Below are 12901 nucleotides of genomic sequence, written 5' to 3' on the forward strand. Positions count from 1 at the left end.
TTGAAGAACTTTGAAGGGTCCTTCGTATGTTGATTCGAATGGTCGTCGATGCGAGTCTCGACGAACGACAACGTGTGTACTATATCGTAAGTCAGGTTGAACGAAAACATCAGTTGATTGAGGTCGAGTGGAAGCAGGTTTAACTGAACGCATTGCGTTTGTAAGCCTGTTCGTGTAGGAGGTTAGATCCATGTTCATTGGAGAGGATGAAGGATCCACGAATTCTCCTGGAAGTCGAAGTGTCGTTCCATAGACGAGTTGCGCCGCAGTGTATCCAATGTCAGCTTTCACTGCATTGCGAATACCTAGTAAGACAAGTGGAAGAGCGTCGGTCCACTGTGAAACGTTTGCAGCTGATAGTGAAGCTTTTAGTTGTCGGTGAAAACGTTCTACCAACCCGTTTGCTTGTGGGTGGTAGGCGGTCGTTCGGAAGCGAGTGGTTCCTAAAAGTGTGGTCAGACGACGGAAAAGTTCAGATTCAAACTGACGTCCGCGATCTGTGGTGATGGTTGAAGGGCTACCGAAGTTTGCTACCCATCGTTCGACGAAGGTGCGGGCCACTGTTTCAGCAGTGATGTCCTTGATAGGTACTGCTTCTGGCCATCGAGTGAAACGGTCTACGCAGGTTAAGAGGTAAGAGTATCCATTTGAATCTGGTAAAGGTCCTACCAAATCCAGATGAACATGGTCGAAACGAGCATCGGGAGTTTTAAACGAGCCTAAGGGACATTTATTGTGTCTGATAACCTTAGATTTTTGGCAGCTTACACAGGAGCGTGCCCACTCCCTCACGTCTTTATTCATGCCAGGCCAGCAAAACCGTTCTGCCATAAGCTTGATGGTTGCACGAACACCTGGATGAGAAAGTTTGTGCAATGTATTGAAGACATTGCGTCGATAATGTTTCGGCGCGATTGGGCGATCCCTACCTGTAGATGTGTCACAAAGTAAGGTTTCCTTACCTGTTCCCATCTGTTTGATGCGTAGTTTAAGGGTTGTGGACGATAACTCGTGCTGAAGATCACTGTCTTCTTTTTGAAACTGGGCGAGTTTAAGAAGGTCGATTCCTTGGAAACTGTCCAAGGAAGTTATGCGAGATAAGGCGTCTGCAACTACATTGTTTGCTCCAGAAATGTGTTGAATGGCTGAAGTAAACTGCGAAATGTAGTCCAGTTGTCGAGACTCACGGGGAGAGTACTTGTCAGAAGGAGAGCTTAACGAGAAAGTGAGCGGTTTATGGTCCGTGAAAAGAGTGAATTCACGGCCTTCGATATAGTGTTGAAAATGTCGTACAGCACAATACATAGCTAGGAGTTCCCTACCGAATGTGATGTACCTCGATTCGGTGTCTAGCAACCTTCTAGAGAAAAATGCCAAGGGTTGCCAGGAGTTGTTAACCCATTGTTGTAAGACTCCTCCGATTGCTGAGTCGGATGCGTCTACTGCGATGCTAATGGGTGCTCGGGTGTCCTGATGTGCGAGCATTGTTGCTTTAGCGATCAGTTCCTTAACTGTGGAGAATGCTTTTCGTGCGGTGTCGTCTAAATTAATGGATTTCGCATTTCCACGAAGTTGGTCGGTCAGAGGTTTCATGAGTAATGCGCATTTCGGTATGAAACGTCTATAGAGACTTACGAGGCCGTTAAACGTGCGTAATTGCTTGACGGTGGTCGGTTCTGGGTAATCCAGAATGGCCGCCACTTTGGTCCTAAGAGGTCGAATGCCTTGAGCATCGATAGTGTGTCCTAGGAAGTCTAACGAGTCGGTTCCGAATTGGCATTTCTGAACGTTTACAGTAATGCCATGTTTTTGTAGTCGTTCGAAAACAAGATCCAGATGCTTGAGATGTGTTTCTCTGTCTGGACTTGCGATTAGACAGTCGTCAACATACGCATGTACGAAGCTGAGACCTCGAAAAACGTCGTCTATGAATCTTTGGAATGTTTGAGCAGCATTCCTTAGACCGAAAGGCATTCGCAAAAATTCGTAGAGTCCGAAGGGAGTTATGATAGCTGTTTTCGGAATGTCGTCAGTAGCCATAGGTATTTGGTTATACGCTTTAACCAAGTCGATTTTCGAAAAAACAGTTGTACCTTTCAAGGTAGCTGTCAAATCGTGAATGTGAGGCAACGGGTAACGATCGGGAATGGTTTTCGCGTTCAATCGCCAATAGTCACCAGTTGGACGCCAATCGTTGCTGTCCTTTTTAGGGACCATGTGCAACGGAGATGCATAAGGGCTATTTGACGGTCGTATGATTCCTAAGTCCATCATGTGATCGAATTCGTTTTTCGCTAACCTTAGCTTTTCAGGAGCTAGTCGTCGTGCTTTAGAGAATACAGGTGGTCCTGTAGTCGTGATGTGATGTGTAACATTGTTGGTTACACACGGTAGTTTCGGTTGAGTTTGTTGTATCCCAGGGTACTTATCGAGTAGTGGTTGATAGAGTGGGTCTATCATATGTTTAACTGTGACTGGGGATAATCTGCAACCAGAAAAGGAAGTTACGCGAACGGACAAATTAGTGTTTCCGTCTACTAGCCTCCGTTTGCGCGTGTCGATGATCAGATTGTGGTGTTGTAGAAGGTCCATACCAATGATTGGCATAGAAACATCTGCAACAACGAAGATTCAGTGAATGGGTTTGCGTAAACCCACGATAAGGTAAACGTACCTTTTGCCATACGTAGCGATCGGTTTTCCGTTTGCCGCCTGTAAGTTAAAAGCCGATTCCTGAAGCCGGTCGTTAGGATTTGCTGGGAGAACGCTAACTTCTGCGCCAGTGTCGACGAGGTAGCGAACTTTCGTTGTCACATCTGTGACGAATAACAGACGGCTATGTTCGCCGGCTACGGTTGCCGTTAACGCGTGCCGGCTTGGAAGTTTCACGAATTGCTTTTCGAATCAGTCAGTTTCGTGTTGGGAAAATTGCAGGGTTTTCTGCAATTTCTGGAAAACTTTCCATACCGGTTATGATACCAGCACCAGTCGGGGTTATCTGTCTCTCGTGGTCTAGAGACAGATCGCTTACGTGACATGCTTCTACGTGGGGTGTATGATCTCTTACGATCGGTACGAAGACTAAGATAACGCGTGAGTGTGTGACATAAGTCGGTTATATCATTCTGAGTCGTGTGAGGCTTTTCTTTCACTGAAAAAACCTCGGTAGTAGAAGGTTTCGTAATTTCTAAAATGCGGTCGGCAGATGCAGCTAGCTCGTCTAAGGCGTTGTTCTGGAACGAGGCCAGAACTGCTTGCACCTGTTGGGGAAGTTTTGACAAGAAAAGTTGTTTGAATAGGCCTTTGTCGAAAGTTCTTGGGCCTATAACCTCTCTCATCCGTTGCAACATGTCTGTCGCAGAACCATGTTGCAGGTCAATGTTATTGAAGAGTTGATCTAACCTTTATCGATCGGTTAGGTCTCCTCGTTTAAGAATCGAGCGTTTTAAGATTTCGTAAGGTTCGGAAACATCACTAGTAAACATACTAGGTGTTACGTACCTGTTGAATTCGCGTGGTAGTGCCTTGACTACTGCGAGGAATTGTGCACGTGTGTCGATCACGCCGTGCTCGGAGAAGTCGGCTTCTGCGTAGCAAAACCAGGCTTCGATGTTGTCGGGCCAGAAAGGCATCAGTTGAAACGAAGGCGAGGACAAAGTCTTAAGCTTGAGTACTTTGGGTGTCTGTTCAGTCATGATGAAGTATGAAGTACGATAATGAACGAAGGGAAAAAATATATATATCCACGAAAAAACACGAAAAAAAATCACAATGTTTAAAAATATAAAAAAATAAGGCAATGATATATAAAAATCCCAAAAAGGAACAGACTCACAGTTGCAATTAGGTGTACCAGATCACGTCGGGCTCACCAATGATGATGTCACAGGTATTCAGTGTTTGACAACGCTTCTACCAGTAACACCTTCTAATATATTTCGTTCCCGCCCAGAGAAATCAAAAGACAGAGTCGAGGAGATCGGAAGAGTATATTTGGCGATGACCAATATATCGGAATTCACTGATCTAATCTGGCTAGCGATTGCGGTAGATGTTGAGCACAGCGTTACCACACGTGATCTTTGGCGGATGCATGACCGAGCGCCTTCAGCTAGATGAGTCCACTAAAACATGTGGTCAGCATCCAATGTCAAAAACCTACAGAGCTATTTATTTTGGGGATTTATTTACTGCTACAAGATTATTGATAAGTCATATATGGTTGACCTTGTCAAAAGCTTTTGATAATTTGAAGTAAAGGACGTCAACCTTTTCCCTTGCGACCTAGAATGATTGTCCATCTGTCCACTGCAGTCAGCAGGTTGGTTATACAAGAATGACCCTTCCCGAAACCGTGTTGCCGAGGTGAAAAGAAGTTTAAGGATAATAAATAGGCGCGTATACCATCGCATATCAGAGACTCCATAATTTTTGAAGGGATAGAGTAAAGAGCCACCGGTCGGTGGCTTGAAGGTTCACTGCGTCGACATCCTTCGAAAATTGGTGTGATGTGAGCCAGCTTCCAAGTTTCCGGTAATGTGCCTCGGTCCAGCGAGTATGAGAACATGACGCTAAGCGGTGTTGTCAGGGCTGAAGCTGCTCCACTCAGTATAGCAGGGTGAACCATATCCGGACCAGGAAATGCTGCAGTTTCTGGTACACTAATCCAGCTCTCAGGTTCACTTCGGAAAGTCCTGTGCACTTGCAGATGAAGCTTTTGTCAATATAGTTCATGTGGGTCGGTTGAAATGTCCGAAAGTACCGTTCGGCCAGAAGGTTAGCGACGTCAACGTCGTTGTTGGTCGGGCTGTATGACGGAATAAGCTTTTGGGATTGGACACAAATTTATCGATAAGCTTTGTCTGGTATTGAAGCCTGTCTTCTGTTATTACCTTTGTATATATGTTCCTTACATGCTTTTTGTTGCCTTTATGCGCCGTTGTTGTCAGTTCGTTTGTATTCTGTCCAACATTGCCTTTTGCGGCTTAGCAAACGAAGAGTGTGGTTCTTGATGACTGAAGGTTGCTTGTAGATTTTGGGGACCATTTGAGAAACAGACTGCTTTGTAGCACTTCAGATCGTGTGCAATAAACCCCAATGAGCATCCACATCAAGTTGAGGGGGAATTTCCCAATCCACATGCTGTAGATTGTTCTGAAAAGATGGCACATTCAAGCGTTTGAAATTCCAGAGCCTGTTGTTGGTGGGATGTCGTAGCTCAGTTTTACTGATAAAACTAAAGACTATGACGGCGTGATCGCTTCTCCCCGAGGGAGCCAGGATTGATTGTCAATTAAGAATTCTTCGTTTGTAAATACCCAGTCTCCATCGCGTTGCCGACGTCACATTTTCGAATAACCTTAGATCCGCATTAATATTGTAAAACCGAGCTTGAGTAGAGTTTCCACCTCCAATATACGTATGTTCCGCGAAATTGACTTTAGGAAAACTGAAGTCCCCTAGAATCAAGATATGAGTGAATCCGAGGCGAGTAGAGCGGGATAATCCTTCTAGCATACGATTGTCGTACTCGATGTTAGCAGTGGGCTTCCTGTAGATGACTCCAACTAGACACCTCAAGGTGGTAGACAATCTCACTGAGCACCGTACGGACTCACCAACATTGATAAACTCATGGTTGTGCACTTGATGTACCTCCAGGCAGGATCGTAAGTATAAGGCTACTCCACCCACAATTCCTGATTTTCTGTCATCGCGAAACAAAGACATCCCGAGTATTTCTAGCTGGTCCGTCAGCTGAGAAGATCATCAAGTTTCAGATGTTCATATCAGATAAGCATTATTAGCATAGCTGAGTTCACGTAGCTCATCCATTTTATTCGACAAACTCGCGGTGTTCATGTTTAAGCAGATTATGCTTTAAATTTGAAACGCATGAGCTTCCCCACCCTGTTTGTCTGTATGAGCCTTATGTGAATGGACAGGTAGCCTACCTATACAAGGTTTCCCGTGTTGGTAGCCCCCTTCCTTTCCACGTATTTTTTATGGTCAATATAGTCCACAATTGGAACTAATCCCGTTTTCGTATTTGCTACATTCCAACAAGTAATGCAATATTTGTGCGAGAGGTTAGATAGGTATACTTCTACAAATTTCGTATTCACCGAAAAATATTCCTAGATTCGTCTACCTACTGGAAAAAGTGGGTATTTCCGCAAACTTCACACCCTATTTAGCAAACGTAGAATTTTCACTAGAAGTAACGATTTTCCCTCATCTCACCATAAATCTCCGAAAATTTCTGTTTCATTCGCTTGTGAAGTGACATATATATTTAGTGATTTCCGCGCCGAAAATAATAAAGACCGGGTTTATTTCCTTATTAATGATACTTTGTGTAACCATGTTTATATCCACTATCTGTTGTTAGTCTGTATCAGTAAGAAAAATGAACATAAAAGATTGTGTTTAATGATCATGCTGCCATTGTTATTAAAAAACGCTACCTCAGTCATCTTTTCTTTTGCTTTATTGGCCAAGGCTTGATTGAAGATTATAACGGTATTCTAACATCCTTTTAGTCCGTATCACACTACGTAAAAATTTTGGCCCGGATTGTTATTCAATAGCCCTATCAGATTTTTATTTTTCCACCATATGCAAAGCAACATTTGCTAACCAGATGAACTCACTTTTTCGGGTTTACACACAAACATTTCGGTATTTCATTCCCTTTCGACAGAGATTTTTCGCATGTCCATGATGTATTTATCCGTATCTGACTGAGTTAACCAGACTGTTTATTATTGGAAATGTCCATCATTACATATGAGGTGCAGATTTCCTAAGTTTCTACACCTTTTCAGTTGATATTAAGAAACAAAAACGTATCACGAAACTTCAAGTTCCCCTGGTCTTATCGGACTATTGCATACGCATCCCCCTTGAGATATGCCACTGAAAACAGATACACGCGAAATGCATTTACATATGATTACCGAGGTCACAATTAACAAACATACATAGGAAGGTAATAAAATACCCATGTCAGAGTGACACATTTATCGGACAGGCAAAATTAATTGAAATGTTGCGTGATTTTTAAGCACTATATAATGTGTCAGATTTGCATCGAGCAGATACATGTTCCCGTTATCTATTCTTTAATAAGTTACCGGCAGTTTATATATTTGCTGAGTATTGAGATTGGAACCTGTCCGATTTTCTTCCTCATGAACCATCTGGGTCGACAAATTTATGAGACATATTTTTAAAGACATAGTTTACTTATTTTATTGCGTTATTTACTAGCAATCAACTTATTTAATATTTACGAGGATAATCACTAGTCTATAATTTATCATTTATCATCTACACTAATTCAAGGACTAAAAGGTATTCATTTGCACGTTTTCGACATTTTAAGGTCATATTTACACATTCGGATGTTAGGTACCTAGTCACTCGACGCATTTAAGTTGGTAATCTACACTGTGTTCGGTAAAAATCAGAGAGTGAATGACAGTTCTATCCGTAAGCCGATGCAATATGTATAATGTATGGTCTTCATTTTGATGGTAAACACTTGTCCATTCCCATAGGTAAGTTAAATTCACAATGGTTGGGTACCGTCCGAGTCATAGAGATGAATAATTCGAACTATGCTGAGTAAAAAAAGAACAACAATATCTAAAGATAACAATAGATCTGTATGACGATTATAAGGATGAAAATCTAAAAACACGTCAGATAAATAAATCACTAAATAGCAGAAAGGTAGTTAGTCTTAAAAAACGAATACTTTCTAAAAAACAAATATCGTAGATCTATCTTGTACAAATGGAACTATCCAATCGCTCAAAAAGGTCAAACGTCGGTACCAAATGAAAATGTCAGGGGTATCCAGCCCTTGAGAACACTACCGCTGAAAATTTCTATTTCAAGGATCCAAAAAGATTTAAATCAAATTTCGAGAATGGATTGATTGTGTGTTTGGTCGACCTTTCCAGATGTAGACAATCTCATCCGACAATTTGTTGCAAGAGTTGTTTATCAAGACGTACTCATACGTGATTAGTGTCAAGAACTCACAATAGTACTCATTCCGAGGATTTATTCACCACTACGAAAGTTTGTTCTGCCGGCCGGAAAAAAACAGTGAAATTCTGGGAAAAAGTATTTTACCATCATATGATGATTCAGTTCAATCACTTCACGTAGCAATAATTCGAATTAAAAATGGCAATATACTTACCTAAATACATCAATGGATAACTATAAACTAAACTGCCGTACGGATGGTAAAAAGCTAAAACGTTACTAACTGGCGGCGTTGTTGACATCAAACCCGTTTAGGTGCTGTAAATAGAATTCGTTCTAAGGAGGAGACGATGAGGGTTGTAATGAATAGATTAGTTAATGGATTACATGCGGAGACTAAAATGTGATCATTCTACTGACTGTCTCAAAGAGATGCAGCATCCACTGACTTGATGTGGCCGTAATATCTGATCAAGTATTTTTGCGCATTAGTATCTGTCGAAAATCAAGGGGTCGGACACCAATGTCGAAAGACTCAATGATATTCATGCTCGGGGATCATGGTTACAATTTTGGGACCGTTAGGAGCAAAGATAATGAGTGGTGGTATGTTCTGTGACATAGGAATTTAGCTGCTAAAAATATTTGGATGGTCCCTTTTCGCGTCTCATTATATGTGAGGGACAAGACAAGTATGGAAAAATAATTTACCTTTGGAATAGCTAACTGTAGAATACAGTCACTTTCCTAATATGATTCCGTAAGAACTGATTACAGAATAATAAAAAATAAATTTATGAAAAAGTTCATCCGATAAAATAGGGGCAACGACATTTGTCAGTGACTTTTTGTGTTACTTTTGGTTTCAGAATTGTACGTCGTAGAAAACTGCAATACTTTATCAGGACTTCAAATCTCTGCGTTACTTCAGTAGGTTGTGTTTCGTTATTTGCTTCACTTCATTTGTTTAGTTTGTCAGCATTTCTTCAGCGATCAAGGGTCTTATTTTTGTTGCATTTCGCCCTTTCTTTTATAATTTTCATCGTCACACGTATTCAATTATGAATGAAAGTGCAAATAATGTATTTCCCATTGGTTTGTTCTATATGAAATAAACGCTCAGTATTGAGTGTCACTTGATATATTTTAACGTCCGAAAAATTTTCTTAGTGATCCATGAGGCTGTTCATACGGCTTGTATATCGTTTATTTGGTAGTTCGGGTTTTTTGCGGCTAAATTCAATATAAGTTCGAGTCGTAGATTCAAAGTAATGGTCACAAATGACTTGAAACTGTTCAAATAAGTTATATATAGATAGTACTTATAAGTGAATAAATATTGTTTGTGCAGCACATTTGGTGACTGCTGCCGATAGAGGGTCTTAATTTCAATCAGAATACTCGTAGACTCTGCTTGTCGTTCATCATATTAGTACTGCAATGTATCATCTAGCGGGCTATACGCTAGTGATAAGGCAGCTGCAGTACTGTGTGCGTTTTAGACCTATTTATATTTCAAAGGGTTTTTAGTCATATTTAAGTTTCAAATACTGTTTAATCTTACATTTAAAATTGTCATCGCTCATCTGCGTGCATAAATATACTGTATTTGGTGAACTTATTGATTATATTTTTCTGAAACCAGGTGCTCTACAACTAAATTTTTTTAAAAAATCCTACGTCGCCTTTTTATTTATCGTTATAAAACTTGTGTGTAGTTTTTTTGACCCCCGAATGCCCTGGTACGGCCGAGAGTGGGGTGGGTTCGCCCTCCCTCTCGAAATACTCTCACACGGCCGCGCGTATACAGCCTCTGCCAGGGAAGTCCTACTCATTGCCTTCTCGTGGCACCACTGTTGTTTACGAAAATGAGAGGACGAAAAGCGAATGTCCGGCGCTTTAACCGGATTCCAAACCAATGGTGCACATGGGCTCCAGTATCCTGCGGGAACGAATGGCGTATGGACCAATCTTTGGTCACCGGCTACCATGGGATTGCATCTCCCTACGATGCTCCACTGCCTTGTGGGTTAGACCTTTAGGTCAAAGGCTCGGGGAGTGGCCCCTAAGATAACCACCTGCTTCGGTTTGGGCACCCGGGCAGTATCACAGCCCACACACAAACGATGAACTCTATGTCTATGGCAACTACTTTTCTCGCTCCGAAAAACAATCAGTCGATTCAAATAATTATCATTACTATTATTGTCATTATTAATACTATTATTATTACTATTATTGTCATTATTATTATTATTATTATTATTATTATTATTATTATTATTTTCCACATTATTCACCCTCTTTTATACTTATACAGCGGCTCGTCTTTGGTGGAAATCCGACTGTATCTAAACGTTCTTGAGTCACTGTCCGGTCGAAAATTGTATGTTACCATCGAATATGAGTACTGAAGCAGTTTTTCTGAAACCACGTGCGCCATTCAAAGTGGCTGCCTTCAACGTTCGCACACTTATGCAGGTTGGTCAACAGATAGGGCTGGCTATGTCTTTGGAAAGTCTTAATATCGATGTCTGCTGTCTATCCGAGACCCGTATTCAAGACTCTGGTGAAGTACTACAAATTCGCTCTCCATCTGTCACTTCAAAAAGCTTGTTTTACGTGCGCTTATCCGGGGACCCTGTGGCATCTTCATCTGGTCTTGCTGGCGTTGGTGTCGCACTAAGCGCTAGAACTGAGGCAGCACTAGTCGATTGGATCCCCATTAACAGTCGGTTATGTGCTGTTAGATTAGAAAGTTCCATCAAAATGAGAAGAAATCGGCGTGAGAAACGATGTCTTTTCGTCATCTCCGCCTATGCCCCGACAGATTGCAGCCCGGATGCAATCAAGGATGAGTTTTACCACCAGTTATCTGTTCTTCTCCAGAAAGTGCGTTCGACAGATATTGTAGTACTAGCCGGAGACTTGAATGCTCAGGTCGGGCGTCTAGGCCCAGAAGAGAGTCGTTTAGGTGGCCGATGGGGACTCGTTGGTCGCAGGTCAGATAACAGGGACCGTCTACTGCAACTGTTCAGAGACCACAACCTGTTTCTGGCTAGCACTAACTTTCGGCACAGTCATCGCCGATGTGCCACCTGGCGTCCTCCCTCTGCATCCCAAGCCTGGACTCAGATTGATCACATCGCGATCAGCTACCGCTGGCGTGGTTGTGTAAAAGACTGCCGCTCCTTTTGGAGTACCTATCTGGACTCTGACCATGCCTTGGTCTGCGCCAATCTTGCCTTACTTTTCAGTGGACAACGAAGTGACCACCACCAAAAGATTGATGTTAGCAAGCTGGTTGCAACTTCTGTTGCAAGTAAGTATCGAACCGAGCTAGCCTCTAGGCTAGCTACTACTCCACCGAAAAGTATAGATGAGCATTGGTTGCAATTGCATGACGCCATGAAAATGGCGGGAACAGTCAGTTGTGGGTTTGCGAAACGTCCCGCTTTTAAGCACTGGGTTTCTTCTGGTTCCTTACAACTCATTGAAGCCCGTCGGTCTACTCCGGGTGACCGTGAGTTTGACCATAAACGAAGGAAGTTACGTAAGGAAATTGGGCAAAGCTTGCGTAAGGACCGAGAAGCCTGGTGGTCGAAGCGTGCTAATGAGCTGGAAGCAGCAGCTGCATCTGGTAACTACCGGAAGCTCTTCCAGCTCATCCGAGCCACTGGCAGCAAGAAGTCTGGTGTGAGTGAAACAATCTGCGAGGATGATGGGATGCCAATCACTAACATCCATCGACGTCTTGGACGATGGGCAGAATTTTTCGAAGGGCAGTTCAACTGGCCTGCTGCTCCGGCAACATCGGTCAGACTGTCCTGCCCTCCATGGCCGGTGACGACTGATCCACCAAACGAGGAGGAAGTCCGCAAGGAACTCCAACTCTTGAAGCGTTACAAATCACCTGGCCCAGATGACTTACCTCCGGCTCTTTTTAAAGATGGTGGTGACTTTTTGACTAAGGAATTGACGACGTTGTTTACCAAGGTTTGGGAACTAGAGAGTGTACCAACGTCATGGAATGAGTCGATAGTTGTCCCTATCTTTAAAATGGTTCACGTCGTTCCTGCAACAACTATCGGGGGATAAGTCTACTTCCGATTGCGTCCAAGCTATTGGCTTCCGTCATTATTCGTAGGTTGTTCAAAACTCGAGAAAGATTGACTCGCGAGGAGCAGGCTGGGTTTCGTTCTGGTCGAGGATGTATTGATCATATCTTCACCCTCCGCCAAATGTTAGAACACCGCCATACTTTTCAAAGGCCAACAATCGTAGTGTTTCTTGACATCAGGGCTGCCTTCGATTCGTTGGACAGGACTGTTCTCTGGGATTGTCTATTGAAGAAGGGTGTGCCTGAGAAGTTTATTAACATCCTAAAAGCCCTATATACAAACACCTCAGGCAGAGTGAGGGCATACAACCACCTCTCTCCATTGTTCCATTCGAGCAGTGGGGTTAGGCAGGGTTGCCCAATCTCACCATTCCTCTTCAACTTTACCATCGATGACATTCTGGAAACAGCTCTGATGAATGTAAGTAATGGCGGTGTGGATCTGTTGCCTGGAGAAAGACTTCTCGACCTTGAGTATGCGGACGATATTGTCTTACTGTGCGATAATGCCCAAGCCATGCAATCCGCACTTAATCAGTTGGCAATCAGTGTCCGTAGGTATGGTATGTGCTTTGCACCTTCGAAGTGCAAAGTAATTCTACAAGACTGGCAGGATTCCAATCCTGTACTCACCCTGGATGGTGAGCAGATAGACGTAGTCGAGAAGTTCGTGTATCTGGGTAGCTGCATAAGTGCTGGTGGGGGTGTGAGTGATGAGATCAATGCACGTATAGTGAAAGCCAGAGCGGCTTATGCCAATCTGGGCCATCTTTGGCGCCT

Source organism: Schistosoma haematobium, chromosome 4 (assembly GCF_000699445.3).
Source record: "Schistosoma haematobium chromosome 4, whole genome shotgun sequence".
NCBI lineage: Eukaryota > Metazoa > Platyhelminthes > Trematoda > Strigeidida > Schistosomatidae > Schistosoma > Schistosoma haematobium.